Genomic DNA, 19865 nt, shown 5'->3' with positions numbered 1-19865 from the left:
ATCAAACAGAATTTGTGAATAAAACAAAATTAAAATTATATATTAAAGACTTTACCTTGGAACCTGTTTAGGAAGGAATTGTAGATGCTGGTTTAAACTGAATATAAACACAAAAAGCTGGAGTAACTCAGCGGGACAGGCAGCATCTCTGGAGAGAAGAAATGGGTGACATTTCGGGTCGAGAACCTTCCTCAAATTGAAAGTTACGAGAAAGGGAAATGAGAGATATAGACCATTATGTAGAGAGATATAGAACAAACGAATGAAAGATATGCACAATAGTAACAATGATAAAGGGAAGAGGCCTATGTTAGTTTTTTATTGGTTGAAAACCAGAAGCTGGTGTGACTTGGGTGGGGGAGGGATGGAGAGAGATGGAATGCCGGGGTTACTTGAAGTTAGAGAAATCAATTTTCATACCACTGGTTGGTAAGCTGCCAAAGCGAAATATTAGGCGCTGCTCCTCTAACTTGTGTTTAGCCTCACTCTGGCAATGAAGGAGACCTTGGACAGAAAGGTCAGTGTGGGATGGGAAGGAGAATTAGTATTTAGCAACTGGGAGATCAGGTAGGTCCAAACGGACTGAGCGAAGGTGTTCATCTTGGAATTTGTCTTACACAAACTGCAAAGCCTGGTTAGCCAGTACTGTTTCAATCAGGTGCCCCCTCATCCTTCTAAGCTCCAGTGAGTACAGGCCCAATACCGTCAAATGCTCATCATATGTTAACCAAATAATAAGCCAATTCATAAGCATGAATGTTTTCCAATTATTCCCAGTTCTGATGAAATGCACCGGCTCAAAACATTGAGTTTCTCTCTCCACAGGTGCTGCTTGACATGTTGAGTATTTCCAGTCATTTTTATTTTTATTTACTACAATCATTTATATTTACATGTATTTACCAATTCCTCTATCCAAGCTTTTCAATAGACAATAGACAATAGGTGCAGGGGTAGGCCATTCGACCCTTCAAGCCAGGCCCATGTGATCATGGCTGATCATCCACAATCAGTACCCCATTCCTGCCTTCTTCCCATATCCCCTGACTCCGCTATCTTCAAGAGCCCTATCTAGCTCTCTCTTGAAAGTATCCAGAGAACCGGCCTTCACCGCCATCTGAGGCAGAGAATTCCACAGACTCACAACTCTTGATGTGAAAAAGTGTTTCCTCATCTCTGTTCTAAATGGCTTACCCCTTATTATTAAACCGTGGCCCCTGGTTCTGGACTCCCCCAACATCAGGAACATGTTTCCTGCCTCTAGATTGTCCAAACCCTTAATAATCTTAAATGTTTCAATAAGATCCCCTATCATCCTTCTAAATTCCAGAGTATACAAGCCCTGCTAGTAAAGCTAGCCCTTACCTTTCCTTTAACTAGAAACCCTTGGGTGAGTCTTTCCAGTAACTGCACTCATCCACTGCTTCTGTTCAAACAGCAACCAGACTTTCGGGAGTAAAGGGCCTGTCCCACTTGGCCGTCATTTGCGCGCCATTTACGCGACCTCCAAAAATGTGGTCATCATGTTGTGACGCATGGGTAACATGTGGGTAGCGTGGGACAGGCGCATGGAGAGGCGTGGAGGAGTATGGAGTTGCGCGCGGTATCACGCGGCGCTCCAGGATTTTGTACTGCATGAAATCTTCGCGTGCCACCAGCGTGGCATATCGCTTACGCATGCGGACATACTGCGGTCGCACACTGACGTCCTGACCTCGTATGTGTGTTGCATGGTGACGCATGTTTACGTCACCATGCGTAACCATGCGCCGCCCAAACGCAGTCGGCCATAATGAGAAAATAACTATGCTGTAAGCAACTATGCTGGCGCGCACAATCCTTAGTTAAGGATGTTTCAAAAGTTAACATCCAGGTAAGGATTGCAGATTTTACATCTTAAAAGATCAATAGTAACCAAATTAGTTTTTTTTTTTTAAATAACCCCCAACAATTTTACTAACACCATTTAAAAAACATTTGCAAACTAATTCTTAAGCTGGGTTCAAACCCTCAAACTGCTATAATGGAATACAATTTTGTGTTTGTTGGGAGTATTTCAGAAAGTTTAAAAGTAAATGAATTTTTCCAACAAACAATAAATTTATCAATGTTTCACTTCACAAATTATGTCAATACGCTGACTAATTCTACTTGCAGAGCAGATAAAATATTTGAAGGCGCATGAAGACGGGTGATGAGCGCGTGACTGTCGCGCATCTGTCACTACCGGCCTGTCGCATAAATGACGGCCAAGTGGGACAGGCCCTTAACTCAGCGGGACAGGCAGCATCTCTGGAGATGCTACCTGTCCCGTTGAGGTACTATAGCATTTTGTGTCTACCTTTGATTTTAACCTGCATCTGCATTTCTTTCCTCCATTCCAGACTTTGGGCACAGCTTGAAACAAATTTATTTTTCCTGTGATTTATTGTAATTTTCTCAGCATTGTTCACTAATTTACTTTGCACTGTATTTTCTGTTCCTTTTAATGCATTTTCTGACATGAACATAAGTCATGTTAAAAATTGAAAGCCTCCCATATCACAGCTCCTAAATATGCAGTTCCTAATGTATATTCACAATGAAGGAATGAGCTGGAAAGTTAGAAGAATGGAGATGTATTTTGTGAATTCTGCACTTGGCTTTGAGCCTTGGTTGTTTATGCTGATTGACATCCATTTACCACTGTTCAGTATAAGGGGATAATTTAAAGACATAAGTACTCTGAGGGTAATTTGAAATTGGGTGAATAAGTACAGGAATGGACATATATTTCAATCTAATATTTCCACATTTCTCTCAAATAAAATATGACAATTAGGATCAGAATATGACATTTAATCTCTCAAATGAGTATTTGTCCCCTATTCCAAATAAAATGGGGAAATATTTTAAAACAGTCTGATGAAGCATCCCGAGCCACAATCCCGAAACATCGCCTGTCCATTCCCTCCGCAGATGTTGCCTGGCCTGCTGAGTTCTTCCAGCACTTTTGTTTTGCTTAAGATTCCAGCATCTCCATTCTCCTGTGTCTCCAGGAAATGATTTTAATATGTTTAAATCGCTAATGTAGGCAGAATTGTTTTTTTCCCCCACTTTGACAACCTTCACTCCATCCAGAGTGATGTAAAAAAACATCACTTATCTTTTGTTTAGTTTATTATTGTCACGTTTACCGAGGTATAGTGAAAAGATTTTTTGTAGCATGCTATCTGGCCAATGAGAAGACTATACATGATTACGTCGACTGTGTACAGATACAGGATAAAATATATATTATTTACAGCAATATACAGTCCAAGAATGTCCAATTAAAAATAGTTCATAGGTTTCCAGTTAGATAGATAGTAGGTTGGAACAGCACTCTATTGCCAAGAGGACAGTTTAGCTGCCTGATAACAGCTGGGAAGAAACTGTCCCTGAATCTGGAGATATTTAAGAAAGAACTGCAAATGCTGGAAAAATTGAAGGTAGACAAAAATGCTGGAGAATCTCAGCGGGTGAGGCAGCATCTATGGAGCGAAGGAATAGGTGACATTTCGGGTCGAGACCCTTCTTCAGTCTGAAGAAGGGTCTCGACCCGAAACATCACCTATTCCTTCGCTCCAAAGATGCTGCCTCATCCGCTGAGTTTCTCCAGCATTTTTGTCTGCCTAAATCTGGAGGTATGTGTTTTTAAGCTACAGTACCTCTTGTCTGATGGGAGAGCAGAGAAGAGGGAGTGATCGTGGTGAGACTGGTGCGTGATTATGCTGGTGGTCTTGCCGAAGCAGCATGCTGTGTAGATGAGGTCAATGGAAGGGAGGTTGGTTTGCGTGATGGTCATGGCTACGTCCACAACTCTGCTATTTCTTGCGGTCTTGGATGGAGCTGTTTGTAAACCAGGCTGCGATGCATCCAAATACAATGCTTTCCACAGCACATCTGTAGAAATTGGTGTGGGTTGATGGGGACATTTACCAAAAATTATCTTTCTCTGCCTGAATTCATGGCTGCTTCTTTGAGGGCTATGCTTCCAAATAATCAGAGGCTTGAATTCCACTAAATGGTCTAATGTTACAATCCCTATCAGACACAATTGATGGGCACTTGTCTTGCTTATACTCCACTCCAACAAGTCCTGAACATGTTTGGTGCCCATCAGAGTCTGAGGTGGAGATGAAACCTTGTTGTGTTCACGCTCACATGTTTGTGTAATTCTAGAAGTCTTCTTTGCAAATCTGCTTTTATTTTAATATAGTGATCAAAAGGCAAAGAGTGCTCTTGTGTTTCCAGAATAGGGGTGGCACAGTGGCACAGTGGTAGAGTTGCTGCCTCATGGCGCCAGTGACCCAGGTTTGAATTCCAGGTTGAAAATGTTGAATAGCTGAAAGACTTTTAGATTTTAGACTAGAGATACAGTGATGAAACAGGCCCTTTGGCCCAACAAGTCCGCACCCACCAGCAATCTCCTGTATATTTGCACCAGCCTACACACCGGGGACACTTTACAATTTGTACCAAAGCCAATTAACCCACAAACATGTACGTCTTTGGAGTGTGGGAGGGAACGAGAGCATCCAAAAAAACTCCACACATTACCAGGGGGAACATGCTAACTTCATACAGACAGAAAGAGTAGTCAGAATGGAACTCAGGTCTCTGGCATTGTAAGGCAGCAACTCTATCGCTGTGCCACGGTGTCACCCCAAAAAAGGTATTAAGAGGACATGCCCAACTTCTTTAAATTTGGTTTATTTAACTAACCCCTCTTGAAGAAGCTATGTCAATCTTGGAATTTAGCAAGCTCTATCTTGACATGCTCTCTTTCCAAAATTGATTACCATGTGCTTTTTATCAATTCACTTCTAAGTAATATATATTTCAATCTTAGAGAATCATTTAGGAATTCAGATTCTCCACAGAGATATCCTTTAATCATAACAGTCTCTGATATATAATATGGTTTTCTTTGTTTGATTTCAAAAGACATATTTTATTTTCCTTCACTTTGGTGTGCTTCATGACGCTAACTTTCTTTGCTGTGGTTGCACACTTGCAAGATCACAAATAATTCAAAGAAAAGAGAAAATATTCTATCTAGGTTGCAATTGCACTTAATCTAAACTTTGAACCTATTTCTGAGGGAAATATTGCATAATTTACTAGATCTTGCTGTAAAGCATCTTAAAAATAAATTGTCAGCAACATCTGAATGTCAAACACACTTTGCAAGGCCTTGCCTTTTATTTTTTCACTTTAAACTTCCCTTTCCCTGCATCTATAGTTGCTTCAAAGCCATTACATCTTTGCATTTGTCTTCACTTCTGATGAAATACCAAATCTCTTTTTTCATCCACCTGATCTACTGTGCACTTACAGAAACTTTTGTTGCTATTTCAGATATCCAGCATTCTCAATATATTGCTTCTGGTCAAAAGAATTATTCCAGTTTTACTGTTTGAATCAGAATTTTCATTTATTGTTATAGAGTTCTGGAATTTCATGGAAGAGATTCTAAAAATGGAAAGAGCAAATCTACATTATTTGGGACATTAAATCCTGCTTGTTTTTCATCTAATTCCATTTGGAGTTTGAAAACATGACCCAGTTTTGTAACTGTGTGCTGCTGAGATGTTTTCTCGCCACCTCCTCTATTTAATGGCCTAAATTTTTAATGATAAACAATAAATACATCAACACCTATTATATCCCCACTAATTGCAGGTTTGTTCTAACAGTCAGTATTGCTTAATTTTCATAATCCATTGCTTCTCTAGAATTGCATTTAATATTTGGCTCTTTAACATAATAACGTAACAGAATCTGAAGAATCCAAAGGTTTCCAAATGAATAGATCTAATGCAGATGAAACACATGACAATACTTCCCATACGCTGGTTTCACGTTCTTTCTGTTCATCAAAGAGGCAAACAGCGGGGCATTGTTCAATAGAAAGGAAGATAAGGAACAGAATATCGTTTGAGCTTTCAACGTTTTTTCTTTATATTTTATGCAGGAACACAGGTAAAGAGCCAGGTTTAATCGTGCAGTCAACTTGAAACATGTAGGCGATGGTGATAAAGATAAAGTACGGAGTGATACGGAATGACACAACTGGGTTTTGGAAACATGTCACTTACTAGGGACAAGAAAAATGGATAAGGGTGAATAGTTGATCTAATTTTTAAGTGCGATCTATTAATAGCACCCATCACACATTTAGAGTACCATATTCAGCTGAAAGGATATAGAACATAGAACACACAAGAAGACACATGAAGACATGTTATAGGAAAGATTGAAAGGGTTCTGAGATTTACCAGGATGATACCAGGACTCAAGGGACTGGGCTACAGGTAGAGGTTGAGCAGACAAGGGCTTTATTTCTTGGGGTGTAGGAAGATGAGGGGATATCTTATAGAGGTGTACAAAATTATGAGAGCAATAGATCAGGTAAACACACAGAATCATTTTGCCCAGAGTTGGGAAATCGATAACCAGAGGACATAGGCTTATGGTGAGGGGGTGGTGGAAAGATTTAATGGGAACCTGAGGGGTAACTTTTTTACACAACGTAAGGTGGGTATTTGGAACAAGCTTCCAGGGGAGACAGTTGAGGCAGGTACTATCACAATGTGTAGGAAACATTTAGACAGGCAGGTTTAGAGGGATATTGGGCAAAAGCAGGCAGGCGGGACTAGTGTGGACGAGGCATATCGGTCGGCATGAGCAAGTTGGGCCGAAGGTCCTGTTTCCATGCTCTATGTTTCTATGACACAAAGGGCTGAAGTAACGCAGCGGGTCAGGTAACATCAGAGAATATAGATAGGATATCGAACAGCACAGCGCAGTAACAGTTCCTTCGGCCCACATTGCCTATGCCAAACATGATGTCACTGTCAACTAATCTCATCTGCATGCACATGACCCATATCCTCCATTCCATGCACACTGTATATATCCATGTGCCTATTTAAATGCCTGTTAAATGTCACCATTGTATCGACCTCCACCCACACCCCTGTTGCATTCCAGGCACCCATTACACTCTGTGAAAAAAAAACATGCCCCACACATATCCTTTAATCTTTTCTCTCACCTTCTAGTCTTTGATGTTTCTACCCTGGGATAAAGGTTCTGACTCTCTACCCTATCTATATCTCTATTAATTTTCTACACTTCTATCAAGTCTCCCCTCAACCTCCAGTTCTTCAGAGAAAACAATCTAATTTGTCAAACCTGTGCAAGATATTATTCCCCTAATCCAGGCAACATTCTGGTAAACCTCTACTGCACCTTCTCCAAAGCCTTCATGCCCTTCCAGTAATGGGGAGACCAGAACTGGGTATAATCCTGTTTTATATAGAACCTATATTCAGGTAATCAGGAGTTGTATTGCCAAACTCAATCTGTTATAAAGTTAAATATAACAGGATATATTTTATGAGTTCAAGACTTGGACATTTTAACCCCATAATTTATGAATACATACCACTGCATTACTTCTTTCCCACTCCACCAGGTGAACAAGAAATCTTCAACATTTCTTCAAAATCTGAACTAGTTAAATAAGTTTTTTCCCCACGAAGCCTATTGAACCATTAAATGAGACTTTGGCTGTTATAGAAGCTGACTCCACATCTATTAATACCTCTCACCTTCCGAACGTTAAGGATGCGATTGTAATAGAAAGAGTGCAGAAGAGATTCACCGGAATGTTGCCTCGAAAGAAGGGTTATAGTCATAAGGAGAGATTGTATTGGATGGACTTATTCTCACTAGAAGGTAAAATGCTAATTTGTGACTTTATAGAGGCTTACAAAATTATGGAGGGCATAGATATAATAGATTATCAGAATAGTTTTCCAAGGCACAGGTTTAAGGTGAGAGTGATGAATTAGAAGGCACAAGGTTCAGGTGGGAGGGGAGAAATTTTAAAAATGTGTAATGAGTAAGATCTTCACATGGAAGGTGATGAATATTTGGAGCTAGCTGCCAAAGCAGAAAATGGAGGACAGATACTACTGCAATGTTTAAAATGCATTTGGATAGGTAACTGGATAGAAAAGGAATAGAAGGATATGGGCCTAACGTGGGAAATTGGATTAACATATACAGTATAAGCATCAATCGGCATGGACAAGGTGGGCCACAAGGACCCATTTCTGTGCTGCATTCTTCTATGAGTCTGTAAAAAATTATAATTTCCTGATTGTCATTAATAATTGGTCTGGCCCAAAAAAAAAAAAATCATGGAAGAGCTTTTCTCCCATCCTGTGTGTATCAAGTAATTCCTTACTTTGCTCTTGAAATCTCAGGTGTAAATTTTAGGTTGTGACATTTATTCTTAGACTCCCCAGTTCAAATGAGTAGTTATTTTCCATGTGATCTTACACTTCCCACTAGTATGATAAAACATGGCGTTCCTTAGCTTTCTAAATTCTAGGGAGTGCAGTGTTGTTTTTTGCAATCTCATTTCATAATATTCACCTTTAATTCTAGTTATCATTCTGATAAATCCATGGTGCAATTCCTGCACCTAATATTCTGCACCCCATATTTTGTTTGGACTATTTACAACCCAGCGGTATGAATGTTGATTTCTCTAATCTCAAGTACTCCCTGCATTCCCGGTTCTCCCCACCCCCACCCTAGTCGGCCTGGTAGTTCCACTGTTCGCATCCTTGTATCTCTTCGTTATCATCAAATAATGCTTTGAGCGCTAGTTGAAATCTCTTCATAAGTTCAAATGTCAGAGGAGCAGAATTAGGCAATTTGGTCCATCAAGCCATTCGGGGCTGATCTGTCTTTCCCTCTCAATCCCATTCTTCTGCCTTCTCCTCATAACCCCTGACACCTAATCAAGAATCTGTTAATCTCCGCCTTAAAAATATCCATTGACTTGGTCTCCGCAGCCATCTGTCACAATAAATTCACCCCCCTTCTTGTAAAAACAGACAAAGAGTGCTGGAGTTGAAACCCTCCACCAGACTTATAAACCAGCATCTGCAGTTCGTTGTATCTACTTGTATCTCTTGCATCCATGATTCTAAAAACCGAGTTACAATTACTTCTCAATCTTTAGCGTGCACCTTCTCCTACAAAGTAACGATAAATGCACATTACAGTTGTATCATTTAACTCTCATTTTCTGCATTCAGAAGAACTGATTGTAATGATTACAAGTATTTTATGAAGCCCTGATTGATGGTAATTGCCAACGGGGAAAAAAGGAAAATCACTAACTCCCCGAAGAAATTATCACAGTATGACCACAGAAGCGAAATATATGTTTGAAACTGTAGAAAATGATTGCTGCACACAGCCACAACCGTGAACTACAACCAAACAATGATTGCAGACTGGTTTTAACATCTCACCTTGATTATCACAGCCCAGTAAGAATGCTCTGATTTTTCGGTAAGAAACCACACTGAAGGTGGATTGAAAGCACTCCTTTGATCAGGGAAGCATTTATTGGCTTGTGCCTTCATGCTGCTCAAAGCTGAGGTTATTGCAGTTAGATGGAAAATGCAGGATCCAAATCTAAAATGGGTGATTAAGTTAGTGAGAGTGACAGGCACACAGTATGCGAACATCTCGACTAGCAGTAAAAATGAGATCATTCATGTATTATAAAAAGGGACAAGCTTTGCATCTCTGCAGTTCTGTGTTCAGCGATGTGAATCAACGTCTTTGGAAAATATAATGTTGGACCAAGTTGGCCGTATGCAAATCTCCCATGTTTATGGATGAGGCTTAGTTCTGCAGTAAGTTTCTCATTTGATTTTTCAAATCCAGCTTTGTTGTTCTATCCTTGATCCAAGCATTCAACATAAGTTGCCATTAATACTTTAGTCAAGGTTGCATAGTCATAACCTGAGCAATTACCCATTGGACAAAAATACTATTCATACAGGTAGCAGTATTACAACAGTTTTCAACCTCATTGCAAAGTTCAGGACTCCAGGGCTTGAGTGAGCTATAGGGGGAGATTGGGCAGGCTTGGACTTTATTCTTTGGAGAGCAGGAGGATGAGGGGTGATCTTAAAGAGGTGTACAAATCATGTGGGGAATAAATAGTATGACTGGACAGAGTCTTTTACCCAGACAAAATGTGTAGGAAGGAACTATAGATGCTAGTTTACACCGAAGATAGACACAACAATATTCAGCAATGCTGCCTGTCCCGCTGAGTTACTCCTGCATTTTATGTCTTTTACCCAGAGTTGGGGAATCAAGTACAAGAGAACATAAATTTAAGACAAGAGGGGAAAGATTTCAATGGAGCCTGAGAGGCAACATTTTCACTCCAAAGGTGATTGGCCTCTAGAATAAGCTGCTAGTGGAGCTAGACAAAAAATGCTGCAGCGGGTGAGGCAGCATCTATGGAGAGAAGGGATTGATGACGTTTCGGGTCAAGACCCTTCTTCAGACTAGTGGAGCTAGTTGAGTCATGTGCTATAGCAGCATTTAAAAGATACTCAGATTGGTACCTGAATAGGAAAGGTTTAGAGGAATTTAGGCTAAATGTGGGCAAATGGGACTAGCCTTGATGGGGCATCTTGGCCAGCATGGATGAGTTGGGCCAAAGAGCCAGTTTCTGTGCTGTATGACTCTATATGTTTCAAGTTAGGCCTCCATCTCACTCCCAATCTGACCTCTCTAGCTTTGGCCTCTGACACTGTTCCAAAAAAACTCACCATTATCTGAAGGAACATAGTATCACAGTGACACAGTGGTAGAGTTGTAGCCTCACAGCGCCAGAGACTATAGGGTTTGATCCTGTCTGTACAGAGTTTGCATGTTCACCCCATTGGTTTTCCCCGAGCACTCTGGTTTCCTCCCACATTCCGAACACGCAGGTTTGTAGGTTAATTGGCCTCTGTAAATTGCCCCTAGTGTGTAGGATAGAGAATGGGTGATCGATGGTTGGCGTAGACTCAGTGAGCAAAAGGGCCTGTTTCCACTCTGTATCTCTAAACTAAACTAAACAGCATGTCATCTGAATTAGTACATTAGAGCTTTCAGGGTCAACAATAAATTCAACAATTTCAGATCATGAGTCTATCCAGTATTGCATCTCATATTTCCAGCATTCAGCTTTTATCTTTCTCGTCTTCTGCTATTCATCTCCTCATATCCCACCTCCTCCAGCCATATATTTTACACCCCTTAATCACAATCAATACCCCTATCACTGAAGAAGGGTCTCGACCCGAAACATCACACATTAATTCCTTCTCTCCAGAGATGCTGCCTGTCCCGCTGAGTTACTCCAGCATTTTGTATCTACCTCCTATCACAAACTCTTCTTTCACAGATCTTCCCTTTTGTTCTCACTGTCCATCCCCCCTCACCCCTCCCCCCCCCCCCCCCCCCCCCCCCCCCCCCCGGAGGATGGAGCCTCTATATCTCTATCTTTCAGTGGCTCTATCTTTCAGTCTGAAGGGTTCTGACACAAAATGACACCTGTCCCTGTTCTCCAGAGATACTGTCTGACCTGCTGAATTGCTCCAGCACTCTGTGCCCATTTTTCTTGAAATGTATTATTGTTCTTTTTTATTTATCATCGTGCTGATCGTTGATCGCATTGATCTATTATAGAGAGTGATCAAACGCATTGTGTATTGTTTATTTCTAATCACATTTTTTTTGCAGTTGAAATCATCTTCCTTCTTAGTCACGTTGCTGAAAATTTTGCCCACGACTGAAAATAGTTTGAGGGGCCCATTGCCTGTGAGTTCCATTGATTTGGAAGATTTGTAGCTTTTAATCTTTTTTGAGCTTTTCAGCTTTTGAGCTTTTCAAGGTGAAGAATAATCATGGAACACTTTCCATTTCATGCTCCCAATATCAGCATCAAACACTAATCAGCTGTGCAGCGTTTCATACCGAATACACTCACATTACTTGCAAGTTCCATTTTTAAAATGTTGACTTTAAAAGGGTTAGGGGTTTTATGTTGAAGGGCATGCGGTTAAGAACTGATACATCATCTGACTTTAGCACCAAATGTCTTGTCCAATTATATCCATTACATGAAGACAGAAAAAATTGCAGATGCTGGAACCTTCAGCCAAAAACAAAAGGCTAATGAAAATCAATAGGTCAGGGAAGAACTCAACGGGTCAGGCAGGAACTGTTAAGGTAATGGATACAAATTGTTTTGGGTCAGGACATTTCTTCAGACTGATTCATTATGTCATGGTCGGCAAACCAAATTTTTTCCACGTAGGATTTTCATGCAGTGATAGAGAGAACGAGTAATAGAGTTGGGCGGTGAATTTTGATTCTGACTACGGGCGCTATCTGTACAGAGTTTGTACATGCTCCCTGTGACCGCATGGGTTTTCTCCGGGTGCTCTGGATTTCCTGTCACATTCCAAAGATATACAGGTTTGGAGTTTAATTAGCTTTGGTAAATTTGTAAATTGTCCCTAGTGTGTAGGATAGTGCTGGTGTATGGGGTGATTGCTGGTTGGCGTGGACTTTGTGGGCCAAAGTGTCTGTTTCCACGCTGTATCTCTAGATTCTAAAGTACAGCATGAAAATAGGCCTTTTGTCCCACAAAGTCCATGCCAAAGCATTGATGTGAATCTCACCTTAACCCACTATGTCCTCCCCATATTCCCATCAAAACCTCCCAGATTGTACCACCCACCTATGCACTATGAAGTTGTTGTCTATATGGACTTCAGTAAACTACATGGATAAGAAAGGCATGGGATATGGTCCAAATGCAGGAAGGTGGGACTAGTGAAGATGGAGCATTGTGGTTGGCATGGGCAAGTTGGGCCAAAGGGCCTGTTTCCATGCTGTATGAATATGTACGAAGCACCTGGAGGAAATCCACATGGTTACGGGGAAATCTGCAAACTCCACACAGACTACACCAAAGATCAATCAGTATTGAATACAAGTTGCCAGAGTTGTGAGGCAGCAACTCTACTCATTTCACAACTCAGCCACATTACACACATAAAGAAGACAATGACTCTGGCCAAGTGTTGCAACAAACCGATCATTGCCAATCACTCTTTTTTTTAATCTCAAAGACAGACACAAAATGCTGGCATGGCTGACGTTTCCGGTCGAGAACTTCTTCAGACTGTCTTTAGAAGGGTCTCGATCTGAAAGGTCACCCATTCCATCTCTTCAGAGATGCTGCCTGTCCCGCTGAGTTACTCCAGCATTTTGTGTCTATCTTTGGTTTAAACCAGCATCTGCAGTTCTTTCATACACACTCTTTTTATCTCTTCTTCTCTTGTGATATTTTTGCTGCGTGCTTAGTTTAAAATAAAAGGGAGAAATACATTCAAGATGCATCAGGGCATTATACTGTTAGGCAAAGAGAGATTGACAAAAGGTTTAGAGAAGAGATTTCCACTTGTAATGTCTAGATCAGTACAATGCACTATAATAACCAGCTATCACATGATCAGAGGCAACCACCAGCTTCACATTAACTTAATTCAAATCCAATCAATCTGGCTGTCCACACTAATAGGTTTAACATGAAAAATGAATGCTTGATTCAAAAGACCATACAGGGTATGTATGTTGAGTTATGCATTTAATGGATTTTACTTGCATCATATGTTCATTTTATTACTTTGAATATAACATATTATTTCTATAATTCACATTAATATTACTTTCATGCATAATTTAAATGTATTTTTTGTCAGGAAGGAACAGATGAATTTTTAAACCCAATTGCTGGAAGGAATGGGGCGACTGCTGGCAGGGAATCCAATCTCATTGCTTTGAGCACTCGTAAAATGTACATGTTCCATCATGATAAGTATGAGAGACATTGTGCAGCTGATACCGGCATCTTGTCCCACTAAAGTGAGGCCAAGGAGCGAGGTTAAATGGCTAGTGGTCAATAACAATTTCTGGCTGAAGGAATGGATTTCTCTCATTGTGTGAGAATGCACAGAGAACTTCACGGAACAGCATTGAAATATCTTCTCAGATGGAATGTGACTTCAGCTCTCAAACAATTTGCACTGAAGATCCATTTAAATGGTTGGTTCGACTTTTCTAATGGACCACTGTCCTTGTGACTTCAACCTTTCGCCAAGGGAGGCGCAGTGGCTTTACAGTGTCAGAGACCCGGGTTCGATCTTGACTATGGGTGCTGTGTGTATGGAGATTGTACCTTATCACCGTGACCACGTGGATTTCCTTCAGCAGCTCCATTTCAAAGATGTGCAGGTTTGTGGGTTAATTAGCTTCTGTAAATTGTCCCTAATGTGGAGGATAGAACTACTGTACAGGTTGATTGCTGGTCGGCATAAATTCAGTGGGCCGAATGGCCTGCTTCCACGCTGCATCTCTAAAGTCTAAAATCTAGATGTAAATCTCTCTTTATTTCTCTATAACAATGCTCTTTTCCAATTCAAGTCCCCACAACCATCTTGTTGCAGTTCCCTGAATACAAACTTGCAACTTCCCTCATTTATCATTCTGCAACTGGTATTGCATCTAAGATTTCTGGGCATGGATATCCTACTTGTGGGAGAGTAGATGAGGATAAAAAGAACTGCAGGTGCTGGTTTACAAAAAAGAACACAAAGTTCCGGAGTAACTTAGTGGGTCAGGCAGCATCTCTGGAAGATGTAAGGAACTGCAAAGTCTAAAAAATTGAAGAAGGTTCCAGACTCAGGAACACCTATTATTAGGCTGTTGATCAGTTCTTCCTTAAGCTGGGCAACTGTTTCGAGTCACCTTCAGACTTTAGACTTTAGAGATACAGTGTGGAAACAGGCCCGTTGGCCCACCGAGTCCATGCCGACCAGTATGGAGTTGTGCGGGGCTGGTCCCGACATCGCGCAGAGCTCCGAAAAACTGACACTGTCCAAAAATTCCGCGCGGCAATGACCTATTGGCCCGCAGCCGCATTGAGGCCGTACGCAGTGCCTGGACGGGCGTACGCACTGTCTCGACGCCGTATGCAGCGCCTTGACGGCGTATGCCTAGCGCGTGGTGTTGCGCGATTACGTCACCGCCCGGCGTGCTGTTGCGTGATGACGTAACCGCCCGACGCCGTGCGACGCCCAAATTCAGGCGGCCCCCCTCCTGCCCAGCTGATTGGTGAGTATGATGTCGGGACCAGCCCCGCACAACTCCAGACGGCTCCGCGGTTGGAAGTGGGACCGGCCCCACGAGGCCGAACGCCTCAAGCCACCATGTTTGGTCGCGCTAGACGCATGCAATCGCTGGTGGGACAGGCCTGTACCACTGTACCGCCCCATTTGAGGGCTTTGGACTTTGTCTAAGGAACTGATGCACTACAATGCTGAGAACTACAGTGTATTCTGCACTCTATATCTTCCTATTTGGTCTATCTATTAACTTGAGTTTGAAATGATGTACCTATGTATGGTATATCTAATCTGTTTGGAGAGCATGCAAAACAAATCTTTTCACTGTACCTCGGTACATGTAACAATAGTATGCCTAAACCTATACCAGACCCGAAACATCACCAACCACATCCTCCAGAGATGCTGCCTGAAAAGCAGTGCGTAACACACCTACCACATCCTCCAGATGATGACAGAGAATGATGGTTAGTGGCAGTAGGACATTTTGTATTCCAATCAAGGCAGTGTAGCAGCACCAAATGTTGTGAATAAGGCCAGACATCAGGCAGGTTCAAACAGTAGTTTTATTCAGGTGTTACATGTTAAGTTGGTCCGCTAACGTAATTATCATTGCTGCTGTAGCTGAGCGAGGTTGTTCTCTCGGGCTCAGCTACCGGTGGACTCCCAGGTCTCGAGGTGAGATAACCTTAAGTAGCAGGACACTCCTCCTAGTGACGCCACGTGCCAGCCCTCATAGCTACTGACGAGGGTTCGACCATAAGTGGTCTGTGTATTAGCTGACGCCACAGAAGTGCATTTAATTCTGAGGTCATAGTCTACGCATACTTGGTATACATTATGCTATTGTGACAGCTTAAGGGGAAAGGTAGTTAACTGGTTATATAAATCTCTTGCTTGTTCTTCTTGGATTTCCGCAAAAGATGAACAATCTAAAATTAGTCCATTGATATAGGGGATTAATTTCCAGTTGAAATAAAGAATGAAACAGGGTGGAATATATGTTTAGAACATGTGCGGACGTGGTGCAGACGGAGGAGAGGCCGAAGCAAAGAAGTTGAAGCCAAATAACTGAATCGAAATTAGGTCGAAACGCCAATAAACCGAAAGAGTCAGAAGACGAAACGCCTACTAACCGAAAGGATGGGACGCCTAAATACAAACTAACCGAAAGGGCAGGACGCCTAAAAGCCAACGAACCGAACAGCTTCATCACCTAAAAGCAAACAAGCCATAGGTGATTCGGCAATCTGAACCCAAGCACCAAGTTGAAAGCGGCCGAAGGTGTGCATCGCTCGGGACAGTCCCCACTCTCCCACGGCCACCTTCCGTGGGCTGCAGATCTGGTGGAGAGGAGGTTTGGCACAATGTTCATGCCTTCACAGTGATGTGATGGACCCGTGGGTTTGGACCAATCGCTGACAAGTCCTGCCCCCCGGCAACGTCAAGTCCATTATTGCACTTTTCTGTTGAGCGGCAGTCGGTCCTTTGGCTTGCAGGCGACGCCGCCTTTCGGGTAGGTGACGTTTTCACAGAGCGGCCATTCGGTAAGTTTGCTTTTAGGCGACGCAGCTTTTCGGTTCATTGGCTTTTAGGCATCCTGCCCTTTCAGTTAGTTGCATTTAGGCGTCCCATCCTTTCGGTTAGTAGGCGTTTCGTCTCCGGACTCTTTCGGTTTATTGGCGTTTCGACCTCGTTTCCATTCGGTTCGTTGGCTTCGACTTCTTTGGTTCGGCTTCTTGTCTGTCGGCGCCTAGTCCGGGTACCTGTTTAGAAGTACCAAAATAAATTAATGTGTCATGAATATTATACTGGTTAAAGACTATTATCACACACAATATCAGACACAACAAGTAAACTATTTTTTCCTCCTATTGACTGTGTTGACTTGAGGAAGCTGTTTAATTAGGCATGAGCTATCTTCAACAATGTACAGGTGTCTCGTGTTTTACCTCGGGGTTACATTCCTGAAAAGCAGCGCGTAACTCCAAAACACTTATTTTAAACATATAAATGTAAACAATTAAACCAGCATAAATTTGAGCAAAATATTTCAAAAATACAGCGCCCAAATTAGGTTTTGGTATTAATTAAACAAGCATGTTATTTCAAAAGCTCATAAATCAAGCCTGCATAAAACGCGAGGTGCCTTTATTTACCACTAAAATAAATATATTGTATACAATGTTATAAGGAATGATGCCGGTGTTTACAGTGCCCACAATCCTGAGTAATATGATGAAGTGGAGATTGGAAAGTACGTTGTACTATTTTGTTGCAATATTCACAGTGCAGAAGACTATGCCAGATTGATTTTAATATTAACATTTACGAGGTCACCATTTCTATTTTACGGCGATTCAATTAGGTTTCAATCATCAAAATTTATATTATTTCTGCCTTGGGATGGAAGCCAAGATAGGATTATATTGCATCACATAATACCATGTGTGTGCGACAAGGATCTTGGCCACATCAATCTCACAACAATGGCCTTACTCATGCAGGTACCCAGCTGATATCAGGCAACTGAATCATCCTGCCACCACCAGGGAGCAGTGCTGAACTACTATCTACCTTATTGGTGACCCTCGGACCAGGGGCGGAAAACCCGGGAGGGTGGGCCAGAGGGGACACGTCCCCTCCATGTTTTGAGAGGTGGGGGACATCCGCCCCAAGTTTTTGTAATCCAGATTTTAAAATCCGGTGAAATCTCCGCTTTCCGCGAGACAGTGGGGGTGGGGCTGATGGATAGAGCGTGGTGATTGGAGGAGGGAGACGTGGCACAGACCTGCGCCTCATCCGCAGCCAGGATCGTTCCCGGCCGGCTCTCCAGCACTGTCCTGTCCTCTCCCGAGTACCCCCCCACGGGTGGCCAGAGAGGTCGGCAGCAAAGATCCTCCGCTATAGGGTCTTTGGCTGGCAGTTAGACGGGCCAGCGCAGAGAAACAGCGCTAAACCCAGCTAACTCTGCCTGTCCCGCCTGGTTAGCTTACAACCCTTCCTGGACTTGCGGGAAATATGGCCAGCACGGAGAAGCAGCGCTGGTGTCCCATCAGTCCAGACAGGGCTGTAGTTAACCTGGTGAGACAGGCAGAGTTGAGCTGCATTTAGCGCTGGATTGAGCCACCAAAAAATTGTGTCCCCCGTCCCCTCCATGTTTTGATAGCGAGTTCCGCTCTTGCCTCAGACTACCTTCGATAGGATTTTTCTGGCTTTACCTTGCACTAAATGTTATTCCCTTATCATGTATCTATACATCGTAAATGGATCAAATGTAATCATGTATTGTCTTTCTGCTGACTGGATAGCATGCAACAAAAGCTTTTCACTGTACCTCGGTACACATGAAAATAAATTAAACTAAACTAAGAAGATGACCTCAATGGGATTTATTAGGAGAGATAATTGAGATCAAGTAGATCAGGGCGGATGTCTGAAAGCTATGGAAGTAAGTTTCAGATAACCTAATCTTCATGAGAGAACTTCTTCAGAGAACCACACGATCTATGTTGTAGAGATCTGATTATCTGGGATACCATTTAGTTTGCCTCAAATGGCAAATGCTGATCTAATTAATTTATAGACACCACTTGATCATGAAATACAACCTGCCATAGGTTGTTTTTCTATGCCACTGGACTTTAATTTTTGTTCTTAAAAGTTTTTAAATTCATAACCAGGTTTTCAAATCCCTTGGAGTGGGACTGAAAGATGGACCATAGACAATGGTGTTGAAGTGAAAGAAAGGAAGAAGGGAAAGGAAAGAAGGAAGCAGGAAGGCAACACCATTAGGGTTAATGTATGTCATTTACACATTCTCAAGCCTTTTATTCATGGCAAGGAAGTGCAGAAGGCTTGCATGTCTCGCTTTTATTGCCTTCCTGTTCAGTGACAGGTTTATCTGCCAGGAGATCCAGGTGTAGGAAGGAACTGCAGATGCTGGTTTAAACCGAAGATAGACGCAAAAAGCTGGAGTAACTCAATGGGTCAGGCAGCATCTCTGGAGAGAAGGAATGGATGATGTTTCAGGTCGAGACCATTCTTCAGAAAAGTTAGGGATAAGGGAAATGAGAGATATAGACTATGATGTAGAGAGATTAAGAACAATGAATTAAAGATATGCAAAAAAGTAATGATGATGAAGGAAACAGGCCATTGTTAGCTGTTTGTTGTATGAAAATGAGAAGCTAGTGCTACTTGGGTGGGGGAGGGATAGAGAGAGAGGGAATGCCGAGGTTACCTGAAGTTACAGAAATCAATATTCATACCACTGGGCTGTAAGCTCCCCATTCGAAATATGAGATGCTGTTCCTCCAATTTGCATTTAGCCTCACTCTGACAATGGAGGAGACCTAGGACAGAAAGGTCTGTGTGGGAATGGGAAGGAGAATTAAAGTGTTTAGCAACCGGGAGATCAGGTAGGTTCAGGCGGACTGAGCGAAGGTGTTCAGTGAGATCCAGATGGATCTTGGCAGAGGCTATGTCCCTTGAGACAGTGGCATTGGACATTGTCTTTGGAACTGATGCGCGACAATGCTGAGAACTATATTCTGCACTCTGTATATCTCCTTTGCTCCATCTGTTGTACTTGAGTTTGACTTGATTGTATTTATGTATGGTATATCTGATCTGTTTGGACAGCATGCAAAACAAAGCTTTTTGCTGAATGTCAGTACACATGACAATAATAAACTTAAACCTAAACCTTTGCAGCAGTTAGATATCTCAGAGTGAGAGGCAGGACATCAAAATAAGTTACGCTGCCCC

The sequence above is a fragment of the Amblyraja radiata genome, chromosome 11 (genome assembly GCF_010909765.2).
Source record: "Amblyraja radiata isolate CabotCenter1 chromosome 11, sAmbRad1.1.pri, whole genome shotgun sequence".
Lineage (NCBI taxonomy): Eukaryota > Metazoa > Chordata > Chondrichthyes > Rajiformes > Rajidae > Amblyraja > Amblyraja radiata.
Note: the sequence above shows the minus strand (reverse complement) of the source record.